At 29.7% G+C, this 14,769-nt stretch overlaps 1 protein-coding gene across 2 annotated transcripts in view; it reads left to right on the top strand.

Annotated features, from left to right (window-relative positions):
• Positions 1-14,769, top strand: part of LOC145322243 (uncharacterized) — a 30,174-nt gene that overhangs the window by 4,514 nt on the left and 10,891 nt on the right. Inside the window, exon 2 of one of the 2 annotated variants that reach the window (XM_080164109.1) lies at positions 2,479-2,540. The exons of the other annotated variant lie outside the window; for it this stretch is intronic. The gene's annotated coding sequence lies outside the window, so the exon portion shown is untranslated. The remainder of the gene's footprint in view (positions 1-2,478; positions 2,541-14,769) is intronic. 2 annotated transcript variants of the gene reach the window in all.

The following is a 14,769-nucleotide window of genomic DNA, read 5'->3' as shown; positions in this document are numbered from 1 at the left end:
GTTTGATTCCAATACTGAAATTTTGGTAACATAGAAACTTTAAAGGCGTCCAATGGTTGTCATGCTGGATTATTGGTTTAAGTCTTGACCCAAACTGCAAGTAATACGAGACATTATAATGGTTCCTTTTGCTGCTATGTCAGGTGCATGTCATTGACAATAAAAGTGAGAAGAATGCATTGACCCATAAAAAGGAGCAACTTAATTTCATGTAATGGACTTCAAGAAAAACCTTATGCAATCAAAGGGTCAGGGTTCTGCCGGTTCTTGTCCACGTAATCATGAAGAAGAATTCTTCAACTTAAATTTATTATGTTAAATTTTCACTAAAGTTTCAAATGCATATTTCATTTGTCACCTGAATACTTCTTGGATTTTTATGGTCCTTGTCATTTTTTTTTACAGTGAACCTTTCTTGTTGCCGAAATACTAAATGAGCTGGAGCGTTTTTATGTTCTTATTTGCAATCACCTCCCAGCAGAGACATTGATCATTTTTATCCAGAAAAGGACTGATATGGCATAAAAATATTAATAATTATAATTAAGTTTAAGTCAGACAACGTAACAAAATAGTTTAATATTAAAAGAAAAAGGTTGCACAGAAGAAACATAACATTTATATACATACATACAAACAGTTTGAGTAGAGTAGCTTTGTTTTATGTCATATCGCTTGCCATACAGACAGAACACCAGTAAGAAAGGCATTGGTTTAAATTTTTGAAAAGGACAGTAAAACTTTAAACATTTGTTGTTGTGAAAACTTATCGCTGTGGATGCCCTATCCCCTCCTGTAGCCTATCTATTCAATGCTAATTTTGTCCTTTGCATAGCATAGGTTTTATACAAGTTTATTGACCGGTAGCGTCACTTATCTATAAATCACTTTGTCCTGTAGTTTGAATAGCTTTAAAGTTAGATAATAAGGACAAAAATAACTGTTATAGGATAACAAAGAGACTAAAACTTGACATGCTTTACCTTACAACAAATCTAACATATATTTACCTAATTTTATTTTTATGAGTATATGCACACGATTCAATCTCAAATTAGTATGTAAAGTTGGTCATTTAAGGATAAGATTTAATCATAGATACGAACAGGCAGATCATATTTTTAGAGCAGCTACAATATACTTCAGTTTAAATCTTCTTTTTTCATGCGTAAATTTTAATATTTCTACTAGAACATAAAAAATATGAACTGTAAGAATCATATTTATGTCTTCATGTTCGTAAATATGTAAAGAAAATATTCCATCGCAGTTGTGATGCTGGTTAAAACAGTATGTAAAAAAAATTTCAGAGTCATAGCAAAATTGTTTGGAATCAAGATTTTTTGAAAAATCACAGTTAATAAACTAAACCCTACGGTAATATTGGCTTATAATTTTACATATTAATACCACATGAGTGGAGCTTAAATTTTTGTTTCCCTACAGAATATGCTCTTGGTCTAAAAGAAAAACAGTCCTGTCACTTATTTTTAGGATAGAATGCACAACTGTTAGATATAGACGAGAAATAGACGAGAAAATAGACTGATAAAATTTTGGTAAAACTTTACACAACTTTATACTAGCAACTCAAACTGTTGATGCAAACATAGGGAGGGAATATTAGATACAGGGATAGAAAACAATGTTTATGTCTCCATGTTCTCCAAGAATGTAAATATGTTTCCCCACATTTTTTACCATCTATAAATCTCTGAGGTCAGTTTTAGCAAAATGCATTCCAAAAATATGCTTGTATGTAAATGTATGTGTGTGTTCGGTACCTGTTACACTAGGGAATCATTGTGTTGACATACTTTTTTAATTTAGAAAAGCTTTGTCAATATATAGAGAAGGTAAGTACTGACAGTTTAGAGTACATGCCCTTTTATATTTTAATTAAATGTTTCGTTTTTTTTATTTGTCCCATTCCTTTACTCTGTGTGTTGGCCTAAGGCAGGAAACATGTTTTATGATGCATATACACTATTTTTAAATTCATAGCTACTCTTTAAATTTCAATTTTTCAAATGTTGTCTAGAAGGCAGGGTCATACGATGCAAGGAAGGACATTTTTCAATATTTACTGTGATTGTTTTAGTTGTAAACAAATATGTTTTAGCTACTCCGTCCCAAGGCGAGTCAAAAAGCGACTAATGACCAATTCATAAAGCAATATGTATTAATTTTGTTTCCAAATAAACAATTCACGATAAATTATGATACACTATAACCCTTTATATTCAGAAAGATATCTGTAATACCATACAAATTGTTTTGGAGTTAAACCGTCAATGATACACTAAAATATAATATATTTTTTTTGTAATATAATTTCTTGTTTGAAACATAAAATTTTTCAAGGAAGAAACGAAAATAAATCGGTCACTACACGGTTTACAGAGAAAAATTACACTAATTAGAGACAAATATTGTCACACGAAATATTTTTGAGTAAAAATGCTATATTTTTTTTAGGTAAGGTCCAACTGCCAAGGCACTCCGAAGTGGTAAATTTATCTCCTTCCCTTGTGTATTAGGTAAATAGCTTCTACTAGACAACTTACTCTTTGATTGCATGTAATTTTGAATACCTGACCACTGGCGGTTGAAAGGAGCTATAGAAATTTCATACGTCATTATTAAGTCAAAATTGAACATTATAAACTGATAATATGTGCTGTAATAAAATAATGTAAACCTAACTTTAATTGGCTGAAGAGCTAAAGAAAACAAAGTTTTCCTTTTAAATTTAATTTTCCTTCGAATGTAGGTTGTGTTGTCAGCCGTTTGGCAGCAAGCAGTATTTAAAGTTGCTTTCAAAATACAATTTTCGTATTTCCGTCTTGATCCTAAATATTTGTTAACAAAGTTGTCAATTTATTTCAAATACAAGAAAAGAAACTTCTCTATTCAGATCTACAAAACAATTGTTCAAATATTTTAATTTTAATTGTTTTCAAATTCTTAGATATTTTTACTAACAATGTTTCTAATTATTTTTTTGTTTTAAAAAAAAATCTTTGATAACAAATAATAAGAGAATTTTTAATAAAAAAAACTAGAAGAAAAATTTGTTTACAATCTTTAGTTGAAAAGAAAATATTTTTATTAAGATTTTATAAAAATCTCAAAGATTTTTTTGTTTGTCAAACACCTACTAGTCGCATTATGGTTTCGTTCTCTTTGTTTCCTTTTATTGAAAGCATATAATTAAGATTTATTTCCAATAGTATTATACAATTCGCCTTTTTAGTAGCGAAGCTACTCTATAATTCGAAATGTCCGTCCGTCTGTCCTTCTGAGACAGAATAGGGGAAACGTGATTTTCTCGGCTCCTGTTTAAGATAGAAGGCTGAAATTTCTTGTTAACATTCCCATTAATATGCAGCATAATTAAGTATAAAACATGGATTCCAGTAGGACCCCTTTTTAGCAGGTTTTAGGCTATTTTTATATTTTTACATTTTTCTACATATCTGTCGTTTTAAGAAAACAAACATGGCAGTCAGACTGACTATTAGCAGGTTTGGGGCTATTTTTATATGGTTTACAAATTTTCCCACATCTTTGGTGTTTTTGGTTCAATATCAGTATCAAAATAATTTTTCCAATTGTTATGAGCACCTTTTATGTCGTCATCATACAAAAAAAAACAAGGTTTCGTGTTTATTTTCGCCGATAAATTTATTCTTGATTTTAAAAAATACCATTTAAATCTACTAAGCTATAAAAATTGGAAAGAATTTTAATGAATATAATAGATTTGAAATCTGCATAAAATTTTAAGGATTTTTTTTTATAAAATTCGATTTTTATATAATTCATTATTTAAAAGCACAAATTCAATTTAAGTTAATAAATTTTGACCAATAGGATAGGTGGATTGGAAACTACCTGCGCTCTAATTGGTTGAATGATGTACGTCACTTAAGCTTCTCCAATCAGAGCGCAGATAGTTTTCAATCCACCAATCACAGATGTCAAAATTATTTAACTTAATTTGTATTTGCGCTTATAGATAAAGAATTATACAAAAAACGAATTTTATAAAAATTCCTTAAAATTTTATGCAGATTTCAAATCTATTATATTCATTAAAATTCTTTCCAATTTTTATAGCTTATTGTTCACATTCCCATCCACGTTTTTGTGCTTCGCTACTTATGGACGTTGTCATTTTAAAAAAATTAGTTTGAATTGAAATGAGATACGTCTTTTATATAAATTAGTAACACACACACATTTATGTTTTGATTTTTGATTAATTAAGTTTTCAGAGACAGTTCAACAGTTAAACAATATTTAAACGAAGAAACTATTTTCTAAATTGGGACGAATATGGATATTAACTTTAGAAATAAAAAGGTACAAGGATATCTGATATATAAGTAGTGAGATTTTTTTTGTCTTAAGCTTAAGATCTCAATAACTACTGAACCGATTTGGTTCTCCATTTAAGGGGAGCTTTACATAGGTCCTTAGAAAATTTTGTTTTCAGATTTAAGTATAGTGATGGCTTAAAGCAATTTTTGTAGCCCCTCTCTGCCCCTTTAATTAAAGAGTCCCTATATGCTAGGGTGAATGCAATTTTTAAAAATACTATCTGTACATTTTCACCACTACCAAGATTTTCAGCTAATATTTGCTAATGTCTTTTAACTACATTGTATGATCACAAAGAAAGGAGCAGAGTGAGAAATAATAATATTTTCATTTCAGTCCTTAACAGTTGAGATGTTCATAATATTTCACCTAACTTGCATCGGTAAAATTTATTCTTTTACCTATAAATATGATATTATATCTCAATGCTATTTTTTCTTGATACACCAATATTCTTTTACGAAAATAAATAAAAGGTCTTATATTGTCTTTTAAGAGATTAAAATATATTCCAATTCTCTACTGTTTCATCAACAATTACTACGATATATGATGTTCAATCATTTTAACAAAACAGAGATTAGCAAATAAAATTACTAATTTTCATAGCTATGAGAACATCATTTTTTCTAACTCATCATCCAAAGAATACCTTATCTAAAAACACTTCACAATATATAAAATGTTCTCCTTTTAATCATCATACTATAATTCTTATTTGTTTTTATTCGTTTTGCGAGTATAAACAAAACATTTTTATGTGATAGTTTTAGAATGTTTATTTTGTTTTGGTTGAAGTGTTAAAACACTCTTACGCGACACATTAATATATTTTGTCTAGAAAATTATTCTTAGAACACAACATAAAGTTAAATAATAAAAACACACTGTTCATATCTGATCTTCTAATCTTAATTTTGAAAACAAGGATGACTACATCCATAAAAGCGGTCTCTTAAACGGTGGGACAAACAAATATTAACACTTTGTACTGAATAATACAGAACTGAATAAACAGAATATTAATGCATTTAAATGAAAGAAAAGCCTTTGATTTTATATTTTTCTCCACTTAAGATGAAGTTCTAAAATGTAATTAACTTAGCTTTAAGTAGTAAATCACTTTAGTTGCTACAAATGGGTTTATGGGAGCAATCAAAATAAGCCGTAATTTAAATTTGGATCTTGTCTAGAAGCTGCCAATATTCCATTAAAAATTATTATAATTACTTTTTAAAATTTTTAATGGTAAACGACTAGTCGCACAGTTTACAATGAAATTGGCTCAACAATGTTCTAAAAAATCTGAAATAACCAAGTCTTGTTATTGCACAAGGAGCGTACAGCGTACAAAATGTGCGAAAACACTAATATTATGCGCAATCTCAATAGCCGATAGCTCCACCTGCAATAATGTCTCTGAGCCATTCCAGGTTATTTTAGGTATTATCAGATCGATTCTTATGATATGGTGGTAGGCTGTGTAATATAAAGTTGTTGAACAAGAGATCTACTTCATAATTTGGACTTAATACCTTATCATAATATCCTCAACAAATATCTTGTTCTATTAATTGTGCATCCTTATCAGGGATCAAAGAGGTGAAACATTTAATATCAAAACGTTTTAATATATCAGCATTGTTGAATCCGTAAGTTTCAGTAATATTTGCCTCCCCGTTGGAAAATCTTTTCACGTTTTTTCTCCTTTATAATAAACAAGGATGATAACATCCATAAAAGCGAAGCACTGAAACTGTAGGACAAACGGACATTAACACTTATATAGTGTCAGAACTGAATAATCAGAATATAAATGTATAAGAGTCGAAGCAAAATTGTAAGTAAATTTATTGAAAAACTGCTTGATACAGGATAATGTTTATGGATATACTTACATTTTAGGACTTGATTATAGAGTTGCTTCGAATTCGCTTATAACGATATTCTTTATTGTCCCAGGAATCAACATACCAAAAATCTGATCCATCGGATGATTAGATCACATAAAAATTTGTTGTTAAAAAAAGTAAAAAAATCAACATGTTTAAAATGGACGTACGGACATTCTTGTAATGATTATAGAGTTGCTACGCTTTCTTAATCGTACCTAACTACTTAAGAAATTACCATGCAAAGTTTGAAATCGATAGGGCAGATCTAACATGCCCAAATTAACGAAAAAAGATATCCGTCTGTGACGGACGTACGGACCGACCCTAATTATAGAAAAGCTTCGCTTTAATAAATACTAAAACATGGTCAAACAACTAAATTAATTTTTTAGATTAGATTTAATGCACATCATATTCTTACAAAAAAAAATTCACTGTCCTTTTAAGATATACATCAGGCAATTAAACACACTTAAATTTGAGGGCAGATTATTAAGGTTGCATGCATTCGAAAAAATAAATTTTCTATATAAAACATTGATTAGGCTTTATTTTTATAACAAAATTGTAAGAAAATGAAGAAAAACTAAGTAATTTAAAGGTTATTTAGATAAGACATATTAGATATTTACTAAGTCACACAAAAGATAGGTGAACCAATGTGTCAGATAGGCATATCTATTAATTTAAAAAAATTACAAATACAATAATCTAATACACAGATTAAATCATAATTTAGGCAACACACACTTTTAAGAATCTTTAATATCTTCTTGCCTAGAACCTGTTAACTTTAGGGCAAAAGGGATTTTCTACGAAAGTTATTTTTTTATCTGTGTGCAAATCAAGATCTCTAAAATTTCCTGACATATAAAACATCCATGGAGTATTAGAGGTATAGATAAGTTGTTACAAGTTAACTTCTATTATTCGCGTCGAAGTCCGATTTCCTTATCCATGAATCTAATGTTTTGAGTTCTATGTAATTTTACCTCATTAGGCCAAAAATGTTAACTTAATCAATCAAACAAAGTTTCAATTTTCAAATTAATCAAATAATAATCTAAAAGTACATTTTTAAAAGTATGTATAAAGTATATATCATGTAAAGTATATATCAAGTTTTCCTAGAAAGAAGTCATAACCTTTTTAAAAATGTTTTGCTTCATGATAGTGATAAATTTGGCATTATGGGGCATATTTCTATTTTATTCTAATTTCAAGGAATTAATTTAATGACCGTAGAGTTTATTTATGAGATGTTTGCATTTCCAGTTTCATTTGTTAAACAAAAGTAAAGTTTTAATACAAGGACAGTTTAATGTTTAATGCAGCAGTTACACCATTGAAATTTAAAACAATTCATATTAGTTATCATTGCTGTTCAATGCTGAAATGTTATTGTATAATAAATTCGACATTAGAATACATATTGATGAAATGTCAGTTTTGACAGGGATATAGTTATCTTATTTTAGCTGCGATACATTAAAGTGGGTTCATAACGAATCTATGACTAGCAAAATTACAATCAACCTACTGCCATAAACACTGTTTTATTGTCAAATTCACAGTGACAGTTTTTTTTTGCTAATGGTATAAGTGCAGCACCCCATTTATGTAGCGCATGTAGTCAGAGAGTAAGGGGGCATTAGGCTGTTTATTGCACTTGACCCCAATGTGATATTCTTATTCGTTGGATTACCAACTTTGGGGAATTTTATTGAATTTTAATTTGTTGCTTCATTTAATTGAATGTTAAAACGTTTCAGCCACTAATTGTAAACAGAAGTAGTAATTTTGTGTATCACCATTGGGAATGTACATCAGTTTATCGGTCATTTAGATCCCTGGAATGTATGTAGAACATATGATGACAATTGTCCTCGTTAACCTTAAAAAACTCCTTGGTTAAAATGATGTAGCTGTTACTTTCAAGTGTTTATTTACATTTAAATATTTATTCCAAATACGAAATAATATACAAACAGTTAAATAATAATAATATTAGATAAATAAGATTAAGACATAAATCAATCCATATAGAACGAATAAAAGAAACAATGTGTATGTTAGGCTTAGTTTGATATGAAATTAATAAAATCATATATTATATTGTTATTCAAGCCGGCATTATGAAGGAGTTTACAAGTAAATTGAGATAAAAGAATAGAGTGTGCATAGAAATTGTTGTCATCCCACTTAATGAAATCATCCTCTACGCTTATTTTTAAAGATCTATCTTTTGCAACTAAGATTAAATGGGATAATTGTAGATAAAAATCGTTTGAAAAGCCTTCATAAAACATATTGTATAAGTAAAAGTTTTCTTTTAAAAAGATGAATTCTGGCTTACTATCATTCAGAACATAATCTAAAAATAATGCAAGTTTATGTATAAAATAGGTAGGAAACACACAAAAATAGAGGGCGTGTTCTGTTGAACTTATTATATTACATTTTGAACATAAGTTTGATTCAGCTAACTTAAATTTGTAAAGTTTATTTCTACTATTTAGAGTTCTATTCATTTGTTCAAGAAGAAAATTTTTATAATATAAAATAATTGGCATGTTAAATATTTTTTTTAACGAAATATTAAGCATTTCTTTGTCTGGGATATACAGTTTATCACTTACTCTAGTTTTCAATGCAGGTAAACTGCAAGCATTTTTATTTCTATGTAAATGTTTGAAATGAAGCGAAAAAATGGATTTGTTCTTTAAAAAAATATTTCCGATGGGGATTAAAAGTTGTTTTGCTCTCTTTGTTGTAAATACACAATCTCTAGGAAAAGCTGTTTTTGTTGACTCTACTATATTAGACAATTTATTTATTAAGGAAACGTCTCTAATTATATTCGGCAGATCAGCTCTTATGCATGGCAGAAACAGTATTTTTTCCTCAAATTTTCTTGTTTCAAATATAGAAGCAATGGTTAATTTCTTAGCTTTAAGTAGTACATTTTCATCGTGTTTAGTGAAGGGTGTTGAGATATTAGCAAAATTTGAAGTAATAATGGGGGATTGAAAAAAAGTAAATGGTTCATGCTCTAAATCATAGAAAAACTCGACAAGTTTATGAAAGAAGTTACCACCTGCACATGGGTATAGACTTTTAAATAATTTTTGATGCTCAACTATTGTTTTATATCCTAATGTAGGTAACATAGCTTGAATGTTTATGTGCTTATGTTCCAAAATTAAACTAATAGTAGTATCATTGTGTTGAGAAGAGAATTTTAAACAGTTCATAAAACTATTGATCCAGATTGAAAATGCTTGCGTTTCAGGTTTTAGAAAATTTAAGCCACCCTGAGTGAAATCTTGTTCTATACGCTTTTGTGAAATTTTGTATCTGTATGATAATTTTCCATCAGGATTTCTACTAGACCACAAAAACTTTGAAATAATTTTCCAAATTGATTTACAATATTTCTCATCAGGGGGATAAATTCTGTATACATGATAGGCACAAGCTGATAATAAATGGCTACAGAGATTTCGTCTTTTAATCAAATTATAACTGCTTTTTAGGGGAATAGATTTTGCTTTCTTTTCAAGTTTACTACATAGTTCATCATAAGTATGTATTCTGGCTAGGTTTTGATTGAAAGAGAGGTAAATCCCAAGATGCTTAATTTTGTCAACAATTTCACCCATTGACGCAAGGTCGGGGGGGAAAGTACCATGAGTTAAAATTTTTGTTTTACCAAAGTTTATATGAAGCCCTATAGCTTTCTCTAGTTTATGTAGTAACTGTTTTAAATCGTGGACATCCTTATTTGTTTTCAATTGAGAAATTACAATAGAATCATCGGCAAAGCTCTTAGGTTTAGTATATTTTTTTCCAATCTTATAAAAAATATGCTTAAATTTTTCGCTAGTTAGACAACTTATAAATATATGGTTTGTAATTATGAATTTGCTTCCGCTGGGTGGGTCACCTTGGGCTGACCCCCTTTTTAATGTATAGAATTTGGAAAAATTGCCTTTAATTGATACTCTAAACCTACCATTATTTGTAAGTTGATTAAATGTTTTTGCAAAACTACCATTTGGAAATATGTGCAATAAAACTGAATCGATAACTGAGGGTAATATTGTATCAAAGGCACGAGACCAATCTAATGCAATAATTTGAGCATTGTCATTCTTTTTGATAATATGATTTATGGCCGCTGTAATGTTAAGAGATGCAGTGGACATTGTTCTGTTAGGAACGAAACCAAACTGTTGACTGTGGATGATTTTATGAAGATAAACATTAAGTTTTTTATTTAATGCCTTAGATAAAATTTTATATACAGTTTCTAATAAAGCAATGCCACGATAATCGTTGGGTGACAAGAGGTCACAATTTTTCTTGGCAATAAAAATTATATTTCTATCTTTTATAAACTTAAAAGGGCTTTGGTCAATGTCAATATTGTACAAATTATTCAAGGCCCTAGTTATGAAATTTGGAAATAGATTTATTAAAAATTCAAATAAAATTTTTGTTTCTGAACTAATTCCAGGGGCAGAACAGTTTTTCATAGACTTAATAATATTCTTAAATTCGTTGGTTGTAGAGTAGGGAGAAGTAAGACTTTTAATTTGTGGAAATATATCATTTAAAGTCAAATCATATTCCTCTAAAAATCCCTTTAACTCAGAGGGGGGGATATTATCTGGGGACACAATTTTAGCATGGTTATCTGCAAATATATTTGCTAGTTTCATTGGACATGTTACTGTATTACCATCGATTTTTAACTTGTAATTTTGCTTCTTAAAATTAGGTATATGTTGAAATGTATATCTGTTGTTTGCTCCATCAAGTTTTAATCTCTGCAAGTATTTAAATTCCGCCTGTGTAAAGACTAGACCTTTAAAATAATCTTGTTGGGTTTTTACTAGATTTTGAATTTGATTTAATGTATCTGTGGAATTACACCTGCTTACGTTTTCATACAACTTGCTTACTTTTTTATTGAAATCTTGTGTTTTATGAAAATTTTTAAGTTTATATTTTGAGAAAAAACGATCGTGTTCATTTTTAAGATGCTTTAGAAGTTTAAAAAAAGGCGTTGTATCTTTATACTCAAGGCTATTAAATGATATTTCATTATCTAAGCAATTTGGGTTTTGAATATAAAATTCTTTAGACTTTAATAAACTGCCAGGATCTGCATAATCAAACAAAAATTCTGTAGCTTTTTTTTCTAGCAAAGAAGTGAAATCCTTATTTCGAAACAAAAAATTTTTCCATTTTGGAGCTGTATATATGTATGGTTTTTTAAAGCTAACTGTTGCATGCATGTGGTCACTAAAGCTATTGTGCTCAAAGCTTATGGAAGTGAAACCATCAAAATTCACAAAAAAATGATCTATTTTACTGGTATGTAGTTTTTTGTTTCGAATAGTAGACCAAGTATATGCATGATTACTGCCTAGTTTGTCTGCTAGATCAAACAAGTTAAATTTGCTTAGAAATTTTTGTAATCTTTTTGCTTTACAAGAGTGATGTGGAGAATCAAATGATATATTGAAATCACCATACAAGCAGAAGTTGCTTATATTATTGTTTACAATAAAGTTTTCAATTTCAGAAAGAACAATAAAACACTGCAATATGTCACATGGGAGATAAACTACTATGTTGTCAATAAATTTTTCTTTTATCTTTAGCCTAATGTAACATGCATGTTTGGGTGAAATTACTTTAAAATTTTCAGCTTCTAAACTACTGTGTGCGTATAGTAGAATTCCACCCTTGCCACCTGACGTTTCTCCAATATAACTACAATTATTTGGGAGATTGGGGGTATTTTTACTGGGTTTTAATTTTGTTTCTAAGAGTGCATATAAAGATGGTATGCCATTATTAGAGTATTCTAGTTCTTTGATTTTGTGCGAAATCCTATTTAGCCTATGCTTTTTGCTGTTACTTGAGAGAAGCCCAAGACCGCGACAATTTACAAATCTTATGTTAAAAGAAGTATCAAAATGCATTAATATCTTAATTTAAAACTTATAAGAAATACTATATACTAATAAGAAAAGGGGGGGGGGGGAAGAAACTATCAATAAGTGTTCTTATAAAAAAGGGAATCAAAAGCCGAACTTTTGAAATTCTTAGTCCAAATTTAAATATAAGAATTGGCTTTGGACAACAGCCAAATATTTAAAGGCAAATCAATGAAAGATTCTCCTAACAATGCAACTTATGCAAAAACATATTCTACATTTTAAATCATCATATTACACATTGTAACTGTTATAAGTTAGTCCTTGATTTTGCTGTTGGTCATAAGTTTGTTGGTAATTCTGGAAGTTGTTGTGGTTGTATCGCTTGTGTGTGGAGTTTGTTGTATATGTGGGTTTGTTGGATATGTTTGAGTTAGGGGTGGTGGGGATGTGGAGGTGTGGTAGGAGGTCTGTTGTAGTGGAGAGTGCAGAAAAGGAGAGGGATTATAATGGTGTGTTGGGGGAATTATATGTGATGTTTTTTTTTGGGCATGGAGTAAAGGGCTGCAAGAGGAGGAACGGCCGCGCTTGTTTTGATGAATATTATTGATGAAAGGGTTGGAATTTTTGCCATTGTTGCTGTCATCCATAGAATCTGAGGGAGAGTTGTGTTTGTCAGTGTTGTGTTGAATGTTCTTCTTTGGGTTGATAGAAGTGTTTGTGCGATCTAATGACTGAATGTGTTCCATAATCTTACCAGTCAATGTTTGAATGTGGATCTGTGCTTCCTCTGTGTTATTGTTCTCCTGAAATATATGTCCGTTGCTTGCGCTGTCTGGGTTGATAGTTCGACTCTCTATATACTTGCTCCATGGTCCATTAACTGTAACTTTAACAGAGTACAATGGGATTATTGATTTGTCTTTAGCCATAGAGAAATTCATAATAGAATAGGCAGTAATTTCTTTGTTCTGTTTTGCCAAGCTGAGAATAGAAGAAACATCTCTGACACGTTTCTGTAGTGTTGGGAAGCCTGTTAGGGCGTATTGAACAGTTGGCATTCTCTTACCAGCCTTGTCACAAACAGATCTCAGTATTGAGATAGCTTTATCACTTGCAACTTCAGAACTGAAGTATATATTCACTGGATAAAGGGATTTCCCATTCACAATTTTAGGCTTTAATTGATATATTTTCACTATAGCCTGGCTATTTCCAAATAATGCCAGAATCTGTTCACTGTGGCTTCCTCCATATTTCCACGTGTTTTTGTTGACATGAATGAGGTCACCTATGTTCACAATGTGTCTGGCTTTGTGGATCTTAGCTAGTTCTGGTTCAGAATTGTGAGAGTTGAGTGTGGAGTTGGGTTTGGGGGCGTCGTTGATACCTAGGATATCTTTTATTCTTTTTATGTCTGGGTGACAAGTAGAACACTTATCTGTAGATGTGTTGTTGTTGATCTTTTCTAGGGCAGTAATTCTGTCTTGGAGTAAAGATATTACCTTCAGAGCTTCTTGGAGACTTGCTCTTACTGATTTAACAGAGTCATTTTTAGGAGCGGTTTTGGTATCTTTAGACTCTGTAGTTAGTGACTCTATGTCGACATCATTAGACATGTTGTTTTTTTCAAGAATATTTCTTGTGATCTTATTAAACATTCTTGCTGTGGTTAATTTTTATAATATTATAAAATATGATGAAAAAATATAGAAAATTGTCTTTTATCTATGCATTGATGGTCAAATGCTTGGTTGCACTATATTTATTTGTATCACTTAGTTAGATGAGAGTTATGCAATATTGAAAATATACTATGTTAGGAGCTATTAGATCATTATATACTTTGACATAGATCTAATTACACACTTCAAAATAAGATGTGCCTTTCTTGGGAGCACATGTGCAACTGTTCAAGTGTTTATTTAAATTCTTCACTTTTTACAAATAGACTTTGAAAAGAAGTTTTTTAGTCCTCCAAATGTGTGTTCTATCTTGTAAACAATAAAGTTTTTTTTCACACAGCAAAACATAAAAATGAAGATTATTCGGGTAGTCAAGATATCAGAACAGCAAATTGAATGCTCCAAACTAACCTGCACAGAATTAAGCAATAAATTAGTTTTCACTCACTCTTATTAGATAATTTGTGTAAATATAAGTGATACATATTTTTAGTTATTATTGTTTAATTTTTCTTTTAAAATGCCTTCATTTTCATGAAATAGTTAAAAGTTTGAGTTAAAATATGTGATTTTAATATGTGTAAAGTATTCTAAAAATGATGCTAATGTGAAATCTCTGTAACAAATGTAAAAGCAAGAACATTTTTATATAAAAGTAGAAAAAATCTTTTAATCATAACTGAATCAACGTTAAAAACTAAAATCAAAAGGATAATATTGAAATTAAAGTTTTAAACATTATTAAAAGTATGCTTATATAGAAGGACAAATAGATATTTCTATTAAAGAGAATTTTCGCTTCTTAATATATTTTAAGACGGTCAGAAAATCTCAGGAAAAAGGGGTAGAAAA

The sequence above is a fragment of the Acartia tonsa genome, chromosome 6, assembly GCF_053477335.1.
Source record: "Acartia tonsa isolate MP-2025a chromosome 6, ASM5347733v1, whole genome shotgun sequence".
Classification (NCBI taxonomy): domain Eukaryota; kingdom Metazoa; phylum Arthropoda; class Copepoda; order Calanoida; family Acartiidae; genus Acartia; species Acartia tonsa.
This window is presented reverse-complemented; position numbering and strand designations above follow the sequence as displayed.